Raw genomic sequence first — 13,778 nt, forward strand, 5'->3', positions numbered from 1 at the left:
TCTCTCTCTCTCTCTCTCCTCCTCTCTCTCTCTCTCTCTCTCTCTCTCTCTCTCTCTCTCTCTCTTCTTCCTCCTCTCTCTCTCTCTCCCCTCTCTCTGTGTCTCTAAACCACTGCCAATACCATGGCCTACTTTATACATTATAGAACAAATACAGCAACAGCCTTCGACACAAAAAAAACCCAATGCAACAGAGGCCTGTTATGTATTTACATACAAGAAAGCTATGTCTAGATCTGGCTAGACACCCATCCAAAGCTCTGTTGATCCTCCCCCAAGCACATGGATATGTATGTAGACTTACAACCACCCTCTCTAACTCTCATCAGTAAACATGTAACATCAGGACTCCGCGCTGCAACAGTCGGGACGTCGTGTGTGAATCTTGGTCAAAATCCGGCGGTGCAACTTTTCTTCAGGTAAGTGGAACAGGAGAACACCTGTCGTCAGGTGAATACCTTAACAGGTGTGTTTTCTTTACAGGTGAGTGGAACGCAGGTGTGTTGTGCTTAAACTTGGAGAGAGAGAAAGTCCTTACAAGAAGATAAGGCTTCCTTTCTTATGAAATAAAGACTAAGCTTTAACTTCCAACACTTATATTACAGATTTGGGACTTACATCAAATTTTCCCCAAATCTAAGTGTTGGAAGTTAAAGCTTAGTCTTCGTTTCATAATGATTTGTACCAACACAGGTGAACTTTCATGCTTCCTTTCTTATGCTATTCATGGGCATTGTTTCCTCGGTATTTGGCGTTCTATGTTTTAGTTGTGCACGAAGAAATCCCCACCACCAATACAAATAGATATCTATAACAACAAAGATTGAGACACAGTAAGCAATCACTAAGTTATCAATCGTTTGTTTTTAACAAATTTGCTGGGTGCAAAGAACTAATTCTAGGTATTGGCACTGAACTCCATTAGACCGGAATGGTTTGAAACCTTTCTTCTCAGATTTTTCACGTTACACAACCGAAGCGACCAGTCTTTTCTTTCAAGTGAAGCACAAAAACGGCCTTGGAGCGGTAGTAAATATTTACTTCCCCTCACCTCACAAAGAAAAGTAAGCCGAGACTAGCATACTACCAGAACGAAGCTCCCTGAGAATATCCAAGCATGGTACGTACAATTGTTTTAAACCAGAGACTCTTTTTGTGACGAGATATTTAGAGTCTGACTTTACTAGCAAGGGTTCTCTACATTGGAACGACATCTCTAGTACTAGTTTTTCAAGGTAAGGAAACATTTGTTGTTGGTGACAAGAATGTGAACCATTGGTAGTGCTTTTGATCAGAAAGTGATCACCATTTCCTTTATACCTCTGTCTAATGAGTTATCAATTGTTTTCATACCGTGATAAGAGAGGACGTAACTGTTAGTGTGTTTATACATGCGCACCTTAGTTTGTGTTCGTTGTTTGTATACCTGTAATCCCCAAAAAACACAGACCCGTCAGTATCTCCACTTCCTTTTGACCAAAACACAGACCCGTTTAGGATTACTAAAAATATGCATCTATTTAGGTCGTTCTATTACATTATTTTTGACAGAACGTAATGATAAAACATCGACACCATTTCCTCTAAGCAAGAATGTTGCAGAACATTTCCGAATTAGAATTCGAACCTGTTGTTCTCCGGTTCGAACCTCTTGTTCTATGATTCGAACCGCTTGTTCTACGCTTCGAACCTCTCGTTCTACGACTCGAACCTCTTGTTCCACGGTTCGAATATTCTGTGCGCGTCCGCCCAAGGGCACCGTGACCTCGACTGTCAACAAACCTCGCCTTTCTGTCAGGACGACCGACGGAGAAGTTAGAAATATGTGAGTTCTTTAACCTCGTATAAACCTTTGAGTAAACTATATGGCAGTGTTATTCTTTTCATGGGGCGTGTGTTTTGAGACGAAGCTTTGGTAGCAGCTTTAGAAGAAAATTTGGTGACGTTGGGTCCAAAGTGAACCTGGTAGTAAGTGACATGAAACATAGCTACTATTTTAGACAATTACCTTGTGTTATCATGTAGATCTTGAAGTTATTTTGTACTCTGAAACCCCCAAGCAGTGTCGGAGTCATATGTTTGGCAGGATATCATGTAACGTTATTACCTTCGCCAAGAAGGTTATGTTTTCAGGGGCGTTCGTGTATGTGTGTGTGCGTGTGTGTGTGTGTGTGTGTGTGTGTGTGTGTGTGTGTGTGTGTGTGTGTGTGTGTGTGTCTGTCAACACGATAACTTAAGAAGGCCTTGATGGATTGTCTTGATACTTGGTAGGTGGGTAAGTCTTGATGAGACCTCAAAATGATTAGATTTTGGACCCCCTAGCGGCTTGTTATGGTACTGCAGCTGAACTTCCGGTTTTGATATCTCATGATCTAGACAGGCTATGGTGATGAAATTTAGATGGTAGGTAGCTCTTGTGCTGGGGAAGAAGTGACGTGAGTTTAGGCCCCCTAGCGGCCTGCACTGGAACTGCAGGGATAAATTCTTGAAAATATTCAAAAGGGGATAACTCAAGAACCGGTTGACGGATCGTCGTGATTTTTGGTATGTAGGTAGCTTACGTGATGCTTAATATAATTATGTGACAATTATGCAAACATTGATGTAATTTGCATAATTTATGGAGAAATTCTATACATCAGCTGCATTCAATAATAGGACAATTAAAGCTTGTGACATTGGTAATTGACAACGAGAGAAACACAGGAAGATATTGATTATGTTAATAATGACTTAATTTGCATAATTAATGAGAAAATTTTATAATTATGTAATGATAACTGCCTGGAATTTCATACTTGTGGTATTTGAAAGTTAAATTGAGGTGAACATCATTAAACATAGTTTATTCAAATCAGGACCTCATTTGCATAATTTATTAGGAAATGATAGAATGCATTGTTTGTTAATATAAGACTGTTTTCTGGTTGAGATTATTATAAAATGATATAATTCATGAAAATTAGGTTCCTATTTCTTAAATCAGGGGGAATAATTTAATCTATAATTTGTCAGTCATAAAGATTAACATCATTTGGCGAAGGTATGAGATCGGGGAACTCTAGTATAGTTTTGAAACCGGGAGGCTTATACAAAAACAGGAAGGATTGTTGATTTCTTCTGACATTGGGTTGTCATCAAAAGAGTTTACTGACGTATCGAAACGCACTGAGTACCGAGGGCGTCCTTGTGTCCAGAAAGAAATGTGCTTGCTCCACGCGAACGCAGTTTTCTGGACGTGGGAGCCTCTGATCCTGAAACACTTAAAAATTTCGGAGTAAAAACCACAAGATACTGCTAACGAGAACTTAAAAGTTCAGTATATGAGTAACAAATGTTGCAACGAGAATTGAACAGACGGTGTAACAGGCGATAGGCCTAAAAATATATATAAAAAGTATTAAAAAAATCAACATCGACAGCAACAAAAACTACAACAAAAGCTACAACCGTTGTAGTTTTTGTTGTTGATTTTATTTGATTTTTTTTAATTGTCGATGAAATGTACTAAAGAATTAGGGACATGCAACAATGCTGTTAACACTGAAGGTATCTTTCAACCCTATATTTTTCGTCTTTCCTTCTTTGTCTTATTGCGTGCGGAACTGTGGTATACTCTTTCGTCACCAATCAGTTGTTCTTGCATACCATAAAACGTACAAAAAGGAAATGCAACAATGATACTGACACTTCTCCATCATCCGTGCAAGACACCACTGAAACCGGACGTCTCTTTCAACTCTGTCATTATTTTGCTTCAAGAGCGTTTTGTTTTTCTTCTTCTTTCTTTATCTATCAAAGCGGAAGTGCTGTATCTTATTTTGTCAAAGATACAATAACAATAAAATTTTTCCTAGAAGTTACAGCCGAATAAAAGTTATCTTGACATTGCCTGTTGCTAAAAGGGGAAGCAAAAATGTTTTTACAGTTATGAAATGCCTTAGCAACATTTCAGGTGTTTCAATATGAGTGTAACAGTAAGAGTTTTCCCAGAAATTATGAGCCGAATAAAAGTTATCTTGACTTTGTCTACTTGTAAATGGGGAAGCAGAATTGTTTTTACAGCTTTGAAAAATACCTCAACAGCCTTTCAAGTGTTTCCAGTGCAGGACGAGATGTCGCCAAGGACAAAACAAGGTCGTTCAATGTCATTGCGTGTTCCCTACATCCGGGGTACAAATTTAGGACAATCTCACGAGAGCGCCAGTTGTACTTTCGTCTTCTTACTCAAACGTTACATAATTCCACTGAAGAAGCTACCCGCGACCACATCTCTTGAAATTTACGTACTAGGTTGTTCTTGTCCGTGAATAGTTTCATCAGGTTGGTAAGACACTGAGTAAAGAGACTCTTTTTTACACAACGAACTCGTTTATTCTGCCGACGTTTCGGTGACCGTCTGTCACCTTCTTCAGGGCAGTGAACCAGTCAGAATGCATTGCCCTGTGGAAGGTGACAGACGGTCACCGAAACGTTGGCTGAATAAAAGAGTTCGTTGTGTAAAAAAGAGTCTCTTTACTTAGGTCTTGCATATATTGTTCTTGACCTTGGCTTTCCCCCATCTTCAGCCTGACCGTTGCCTTGGTGACAGACGATCTACCACGACCAAGATGTCTCCCGTTTCCCGCCACGCGAAGTTTCTGCTCGTCCTGACGGTCTGGTTGGGCATGGTGTCTGTACAGGTAAGGACAAACTAAACTCCAAGCAGATCCTAGGGTGACAAAAGACAGTGTCAAATTGGCCAGGCGGTATCCATTCGCCAGAGTCCATACGCCACCCAAGGCGTCTTTTTCCACCGTAGGATCTGCTTGGAAATTAAGGAAAAACCGCGTCACATTATCGTATGACTGGCAATGAAATGAAATTGGGAGAATCCCTGATGGGAAAGTGGTGTACAAAATCCAAGCTGTTTTGTCACGGAAAAAGTCTTAGTAGGTCTTTGTGTCGCAGCCTAGAAATCGTGCAACATATTCATTTATGCGACGTGCGTAACTGCGCTTTAAGGCTTAGGCGACGTTTGTTTTAGATTACAATCTATAAGATAGTTGTCCTGCTCTCGAATTGCACAACTGTGCAATCTTGCCCTGTAGGCTTGTGTTTCTGGAAAAAATATAGGACAAGTTCCTGTCAGAGAATCTTACACCCCCAACTTCTGCTTGTAGGTTGGACAATGGTCTCGTTATGCCCTGCTCTAACAAGTTAGTAAAATTGCCAGTTTTCTAACGTCAACACAATCCTTTACACGAGCAAGTTGTGAAGGTCAGGTAGCCTATAAAACGACGGTTGAATGTGTAACTAAGTCTCTCATTCATATCTGAGTTATACGAGATTCTTTTCGTCAAGACCAGTCTTGTATGGATGTGAATAGAATAGAGATACTCGTAAGTTTGGAATGTTTCATTTTACGAGTTACGATACAGAAGGGCCGATGTCGTCACGGCAGTTAGAACCGCTCGCTTATAAGCTTTGGGTTCATAGCCTAATGATGTTTATTTGGTGGATGCTATTTGTTGAATACCATAAATATTGTGCTATATGGCATCTAACGCTTTTTTTTCAATACGTGAAAACCAGACGCTTCCTGGTCATTCTAGAACGTTTAACGGAACGGATACTGAACGAAAGGGTTTGGTTTTCAGAAATCTACAAAAAGTTGAAGAACTGTTTGTTTTGAAAAAGCTCCATTTTACACACGATCTTTAATGATCCGTTCCCCTGACCACAGTTGTGTCATATTTACCTGATTGAGGCCGTCTCTATGTGATCATGCCATCATTAACGGTCAAGTGGCCTGATTATGTACAATAAAATACTTGAGAGAGTGTCACATAATGTTACAAACTTGTGTATGCACAGTGATAGACGGTCAAACAATGGGGCGGGCTATTCTATTGTTCCGGTTTGTCTCTTTAGGTGGTGCTAAGATCTGGAACAGATTAAATCTTACCTAAATACAACACACTGTAAAGAAACACTACATGTACATGACTTTCAACCACCTGAGTTTTCATCACTCCGGTTTCCTTTTAGTACAAATCTTTAGACTTTTACTGAAAAGATTTCCCTGAAGAGGAGCAATCAATGATTCTATAGCTCACTTTTTGTCTTGAACACTCTTAAAAACCAATGAAGTTCTGATATACTAGTACCAGTATTTACCTTGTCCACACTCTTCTGGTCCGCCATGTTTGTTTTCGAACAAACTGTCCCGGCATGCCAAGCGTTCATCGTCATTCATGACGTCATAGAGAACAAACTGTTCGAACATGCCATGCGTGACATTGCCTTTCGATCGTCATAAAGAATAACATTACGAACCTACATTGTAACGTATGAATGTGGGTGATTGTTTTTTTTCTTCATTTTTCTAGAAACCAGCATCAGCATTGCCATTCAAACGTCATAGAACATATTACGAAACTGTACTGTAACGTTTGAATGTATGTGATTGTTTTTTTTTACCATTATACTAGAAAACAGTGTCAGCATTGCCATTTAAACGTCATAGAACATCTTAAGAAACTGTATTGTAACGTTGGACTGTTCGTGACTAGTTCTTTCAAGTTCTTTCACATATTTTGTAGACACCAGTGTCAGCAGCCGGTTTATCGAAGACTGGCCACGCCGGCTTGACTCTGAGCGCCAAAGAGGCCCACAGCTTCCTGTCGCGCCCTCGGTCCCGCCGAGGTAACGACGAGGACTCGTGGACCGAGTTGCCGCCCTGGCTGGGAGGCCATGGGGATAACCTGGAGCGGGAGTGTATAGAGGAAGTGTGTAACTGGGAGGAGGCGCACGAATGCTTCGAGAACAACGAGAGAACGGTAAGAATGATTGAACGAATGGATGGATGGATGGATTAATTAATGAATGAGTGAGTGGGTGAATGAGTGTGCGTGTGTGTGTGTGTGTGTGTGTGTGTGTGTGTGTGTGTGTGTGTGTGTGTGTGTGTGTGTGTGTGTGTGTGAGTGAGTGAGCGTGAGTGAGTGAGTTTGAGTGAGTGGGTGACTGTGTGAGTGAGTGAGATACATCTAGATACATGTATTAGGTATTTCTGCAAATGTAAAAGCTTGTTTTTAGTAGGTACATTGCTGTAATATTGACATATATATTCGTTTTTTTTCTCATTGCAGAATGAATTCTGGGTCGAATACACGGGTAAGTTTAATTCATGTTATAATGATAATTTTGTACAGAGTTGCAATTTAGAGTGTGACTATTTCCTAGTGAGTAAGCTGAGAAAAAGTTATCGAATCTTATATTAGTCTAACCAAGTTAAGATGCTAACGTTGTTCTGTCCTGTTCATCCCTCTGCAGACCCTAACCAGTGCCTGTCCGGCCCGTGTGTAGAGTTAGGGTTAGGGTCAGGGCTAGGGCTAGAGCTAGGGATAGGGATAGGGTTAGGTGCTAACGTTGTTCTGTCCTGTTGCAGACCCAAACCAGTGCCTGTCGGGCCCGTGTGTGGGGTTAGGGTTAGGGCTAGGGCTAGGGCTAGGGCTAGGGCTAGGGCTAGGGCTAGGGCTAGGGCTAGGGCTAGGGATAGGGCTAGGGATAGGGCTAGGGATAGGGATAGGGATAGGGATAGGGTTAGGTGCTAACGTTGTTCTGTTCTGTCCTGTTACAGACCCTAACCAGTGCCTGTGGGCCCGTGTGTGGGGTTAGGGTTAGGGTCAGGGCTAGGGCTAGGGATAGGGATAGGGATAGGGATAGGGATAGGGATAGGGATAGGGCTAGGGATAGGGCTAGGGATAGGGCTAGGGATAGGGCTAGGGTTAGGTGCTAACATTGTTCTGTCCTGTTGCAGACCCTAACCAGTGCCTGTCCGGTCCGTGTGTGGGGTTAGGGTTAGGGTTAGAGTAAGGGTTAGGGTTAGGGTTAGGTGCTAACGTTGCTCTGCCCTGTTGCAGATCCTAACCAGTGCCTGTCCGGTCCGTGTGTGGGCTCTAACACTCTCCGGTGTGAGGATCTTTTCCAGGACTACAACTGCGTCTGCAAACCAGGCTTCAGCGGAGTCAACTGTCAGATTAGTACGACACCGTTTATATATACACATATATATGATATGCGAAATATCCTACGTTAGCATTTCTTGTCATTTTACATTTGCTTTGCAAACGTTACCTCTCTGGTTCCTACGTTAGTCTTTCTTTTCATAATTTGGTCCTACTAATTGTAAGGTGTGAACTTTTGATGTTGTTTTTTATGTTGCAGATATCAACGAGTGCGCCAGCAACCCCTGTCTAAACGGCGGACGTTGCACGGTAGGCCTGTTCAGTTAGTGACCCGACTAAAGCTAAGGTCCCAATTACGCCGGTGCCCGTCGGGGATGTAGCCCCGGCTGGCCCCGGTCGGGTTCAGGAGTCGAGCGGGCATCGGCTGTCGTGGTCACAATTAAAAGTTTCCTTCAGTAGCATTTTGTTAAAAATTTGGTCGGTCTCCGGCAGGCACCCGGCAGGTACCCAGCAGATTCTCTGACGACGTCCGTTGTATTGACCTATACGTAATGCAGAATTCACGTATTTGTTGTGATCATTTGATCTGTGAGGTCACACATTTTACCCGGGTTTACGACGTACACACCTTTATTCTGTTCATCTGGTCTGTGACGTAAGAAATGTGTCCCGGTGGAATGCCGGCAACCGGAGGGGTACCTCTCGGTGTTCTCACGATGAGGTCACGGCGTCTTTTTGTCAGCGGGGCCCGGGTAGAATTTAACTCAGAATTAAATTCTTATCGGGGCCCCGACGGGCCAAAAAATAGCCCGGTAGCCGCAGGGTGCCCCGCGGGGCCACGTCGGGGTCCCGCCCGAAAGTGGTAAAAAACAGCCCGGGAACTACCCGCCAGGGCCCCTTTTCCCAATTGGGACCTTAGCTTAACCCAGGACTTCATACATATCTTTGGGGGAATTCCCTGTCAATATCTAACTACAGTCTCAGTCTATAAGATGTATCAGTGTATCAGTCTATAAGATTTGTCGATACAAACCTGAACTTAACCTAAAACCTGAAATTAATCCTAGATCAAACCTGAAATTCCAACCCAAATGTAAGATAAATTTGAAATTATTTTTCAGGGCACCAATGATATTTCAAGGCAAAAAATTGGTGAGGAAATTGGTATTGGAAAATGCTTTTTCTCCTTTTTGTAAGACGAAATCAAGTCATATACTGTTGTCTCTAGGACGGTGCAAACAGGTACACCTGCGCATGCGCACCAGGGTACCAGGGAACCCGCTGTGAGTCGAACATCAACGAGTGCCAGAGCAACCCCTGTCAGCATGGCGGCGCATGCGTGGACGGGGTCAACGGCTACAGTTGCGACTGCTCTGACGGATACACAGGTAAGCACTTATATCTAAAGACTATCCAGTAATTCTCTTATTGTGTACTTGATACATATAGATAATGAAATGAAAAACATACAATTTTGCATCTATATACTAGTAGCACAGTAGCAAGTCATGCATACTCTAAGGCTGCAAAATTTTGCAAATTTTCTTCTTCCCCTTCTTCTCCAAACAAATAAGGTCAATGACTTGAACCAGACGTCTGTCACTATGGTATCTAGTGTTGGGTTGCATCATGTTGCAATTTTATATCAGGAGGGATTTAGACTCCTGTCACCATATATATGAATGTGTTTGAGTAAGAATTAACAGAGCAGACCATATGCAAAGGTAAACATTATGCATTAACTTTGCAAATGTTACCTTTCTAGTTTTAATGTTGCATTGCAAATGTTACCTTTCTAGTTTTAATGATGGTTTCTTTGCAGGCCCTAACTGTGAGACTGAGGTTGACGAGTGCAGTTCCGGCCCGTGCTCGCATGGGGGCACTTGTACGGACCTCGTGGCGGGCTTCTCCTGCACATGCGCACCAGGCTACACCGGCCAGCGGTGCGAAGTGGACATAGACGACTGTCTGTCACAGCCTTGTCTCAACGGTGGGTAGTTTGTTTGTTTGCTTGTTTGTTTGTTTGTTTGTTTGTTCATTTGATTGTTTATTCTACTATATTACGCCATGTACCTGGATTTCATACCTTCATCGACATCGATGTATCAATATGCTTGTTTACTTGCTTGTTTTTTATTTATCATAAACTTGTAATGGAAGCTTGGAAAAATAAAGAGGGATGTTTATCCATGTATTGCCATTTTCTTGTCCAAAAATAGAAGAAACTTTCTGTATGTCAAAAAGTGTTTGGCACAGTTACTGTAAGGCATGTCTGTCTGTGTACTAGAAAATATCGTAGTTAATCAAATGGATAAGCTCCGAAATGCTTTGTTAAAATTGATGTAAAATAAGAGAAATTTTGGCATGTTAATCACATGACCTTTCCCGTCACCCCTAGGTGGCACCTGCGTGGACGGAGTGAACAGTTTCCAGTGCGCATGCCCGGCCGGGTTCGGTGACGTCACGTGCGGGACCGTGGTGACCCCGTGTACGTCACAGCCGTGTCAGCACCAGGGGTCATGCCAGGTCACACAGGACGGCTTCCAATGCGAGTGTCGGTTCGGTACGGCCTGAAACATATTCCCCAGTCTTAATATTCAAACATACATGTACACATATCTCACACATACATATCACATTGTTAATCTCCAAGCAGATGTCTCGGTGGCCGCAAAAGACAGGCCTGGCAGTATCTATTGGCCAGACAGTATCTGTGGCCAATGGATACTGCCAGGCCAAATTTGATACTGTCTTTTGCGGCCACCGAGACATCTGCTTGGAGATTAATCCATATCACTGTCAATGCACAAGAAAACAGTTACTCGAACATTTCTTGTGCATTGAGAGCGCTATGGGTAAGGTTCATGTATGTATGTTACTCAAACAGCTGGACAGAAACTTTTCAAAACCTATCCAGTTACTTTCTTCTTGTGTATCTCATTACCTCCATCAACGTATCACTCTCTGTTTCTTGCGTTTTTGTGACATTTTTCCTCTAATTATGTCATTGTTTCTAAAAATTACCTGTTCTATCTTATCCGGACAGGATACACTGGAACGTTCTGTGAAACTGACATCGACGAGTGCGCCACGTCCCCTTGTGAGAACGGTGGGAACTGCACCGACCTGGTCGGGTCGTTCAACTGCACATGCGCGCCGGGGTGGTCGGGTTACAACTGTTCCCTGGACACCGACGAGTGCGCAAGCGCGCCGTGTCGTCACGGAGGCACCTGCGCGGACCTCCTGAACGGGTACCAGTGCGCATGCGTGCAGGGGACGACGGGAAGGGACTGCAAGGTGAACATAGACGAGTGCAGCAGCGCCCCCTGTCTGAACGGAGGGGTATGCCAGGACGGGGTGGGGAGCTACACATGCGCGTGTATTCCGGGCTTCACAGGTACAACAGTTTAACTTACTTGCTTAATCCTCTTAGGAGCCAGCATGGCTCTTAAGGCAGAAGGTAGCTCTTCCATCTGGCCCGATATTTTTTTCTATTTCAACATTTCATGACTAGACATGGTGACGGCACACTTATAGCAACCTATTTTTCTGCCGCCAGTACGCTGAGGACAAATACAGGACAGGATAATACTCATTGTCACTTGAGTTAAGTGAGGAAAGTCGTGTAAAGTGCCTTTCCCAAGGGCACAAGATCGGTGGCATGTCAGGACCCGGGACCTCTTGGTTCCAAGTCGAGCACTCTGCCGCTACGCCACACGACCCCACATAATACTTAATATTATAAGTTTGTGTCTGATATAGGACGTCTCCTTCCAACATCCAACTCCGTATAATAGAACACTGAAGACTTTGGCTCTGTCCTGTAAATGTTGATTTTTGTCCTGATGTGTATTTGTTTGTTCACAGGTACAAACTGTGAGGAAAACATTGACGAATGCGCTTCGGCGCCCTGCAGCAACGGTGCCACCTGCGTGGATGACGTCAACGGGTTCTTCTGCGCGTGCGCGGTTGGGTACGAGGGTACGTTGTGTGACGTGGAGACGGACACATGCGCAAACCTGCCCTGCAGGAACGGCGGGACATGCGCAGTGCTACACCCGGGATACAACTGCACCTGCCCAGACACACATGCAGGAAGGAACTGTCAGGTTTGGTCCCTTCCTTTTTTTTCCCAAAATCTATCTAGTTACTAGTACGTTTTCTTGCGTATTTCATTACCTGGATGTCTAACCTTCATCGGCGCTTCATTCTTTGCTTACAGCTAGTTTGTTCATACATACATTTTCACCTGAGTGAAGTGGGGGAAGTCGTGTAAAGTGCCTTTCCGAAGGGCACAAGATTGGTGGCAGGATTCGAACTCGGAACCTCTTGGTTCCGAGCCGAAAGCTCTGTCGTTCAATACGCCACACGACCCTGCAATCTCTTTTGGTGTACCAATGAATTTACAAGAACTTTGAATACTTCCTGAAGGTTTGAAAGGCCGTTTTATTCGATATTAATTTACAGGAGAACGTTGACGAGTGTGTGAGCTCGCCCTGCCAGAACGGCGCTCAGTGTGTGGACGGGACGGGCGGCTACCAGTGCGTCTGCGCGACCGGCTATACCGGGACGCACTGCGAGACCAGCACGGACGATTGCTGGTCCAACCCCTGCCAGAACGCCGGTAGGTACTATTAACGTTAGTCGCTTCCACCAGGCCTTCCTATAGGGGCACGATCACCTGCCAGAACGCCGGTAGGTAAAACACGCCGAATAGTTTCGTCAAGTTGGTAATATCATCGGCCTCCTTCCGTCTATGAAGTAGACGATGGGCTTAGTCCTGGTTGTGATTAAAGAGACTCTTGTTACACAACCGTGTTTTATCCAGCCAACGTTTGGTGACCGTCTGTCACCTAATCTCCAAGCAGTGGGACAAGAGGAGTCTACATTGGCCACCTGTATCCATTGGCTGCCCCATGTGGAGGCCAATGTAAGATCCTCTTTCCCCAGAGGTGATTACTGTCATCTTCCTCAGCGCAAATTTGGATGGTTCAAATTTCACAGCGCAGCAAATGCAAATACGTACAAACTAGTATATGCACAGTTCCAGGTTTGGAAACGCATCTGTAAGCAGCAAAATCTTAATCTCCAAGCAGATCCCTCTCGGTGGCAAAAGACAGTATCAAATTGGCCAGGCTGTATCCATTAGCCAGAGAAGGTCGCCAGCCACCGACGGGGTGGGGGTAGCCACAAAAAAACGGCCATATATAAAAAGCTCACGATCATTCCCCCACAACCTCTGCTTGGAGGGTAGCAAAATGTAACGCATGTACCTGTTGCAGGGACGTGTGTGGACGGAGTTGACTCCTTCACCTGCGCATGCCCAGCGGGAACCAGCGGGCCTCTCTGCTCCGGAGCGCTGACCGGCTGTGACGTCACACCCTGCAGGAACGGCGGCGCATGCGCAGAGCAGGCCGGCTCGTACCTCTGCACATGCGCAGACGGGTTCAGCGGCACCGACTGCGAGGTCAACACGGACGAGTGCGGCAGCGCCCCCTGTCTAAACGGCGGGTACTGCATCGACGGCGACAACTCATTCAGGTAGCGTAAGAAAAATTGTGAACCTGCTGTGAACATTTTGTATCCTCTGCCAGGCTTCAGAGACGGCTGGAAAGAGTGGAAATTGGCAGATAACATACCAGAGAAGTTGGCCCGCTAAAGGAGTACAATTTGCCATCCCGAAACTGTACTCCTTTAATTTAGTAGACCATCTCCCCCGGCATGTTATCTGTCTATTTGGCTAATTTCTACTCTTTCCAGCCGCCTCTGAAGCCTGGTAGAGGCTAAACATTTTATTGAAATCCATTGAATGGTATTGAAAAGCTTGAA

At 44.2% G+C, this 13,778-nt stretch overlaps 1 pseudogene; it reads left to right on the plus strand.

The window, feature by feature from the left end:
* Nucleotides 1-4,610: 4,610 nt before the first annotated feature.
* On the plus strand, nt 4,611-13,494 carry LOC109462639 (annotated as a pseudogene).
* Nucleotides 13,495-13,778: the final 284 nt, after the last annotated feature.

Source organism: Branchiostoma belcheri, unplaced genomic scaffold, assembly GCF_001625305.1.
Source record: "Branchiostoma belcheri isolate BF01 breed outbred unplaced genomic scaffold, Haploidv18h27 scaffold12, whole genome shotgun sequence".
Taxonomy (NCBI): domain Eukaryota; kingdom Metazoa; phylum Chordata; class Leptocardii; order Amphioxiformes; family Branchiostomatidae; genus Branchiostoma; species Branchiostoma belcheri.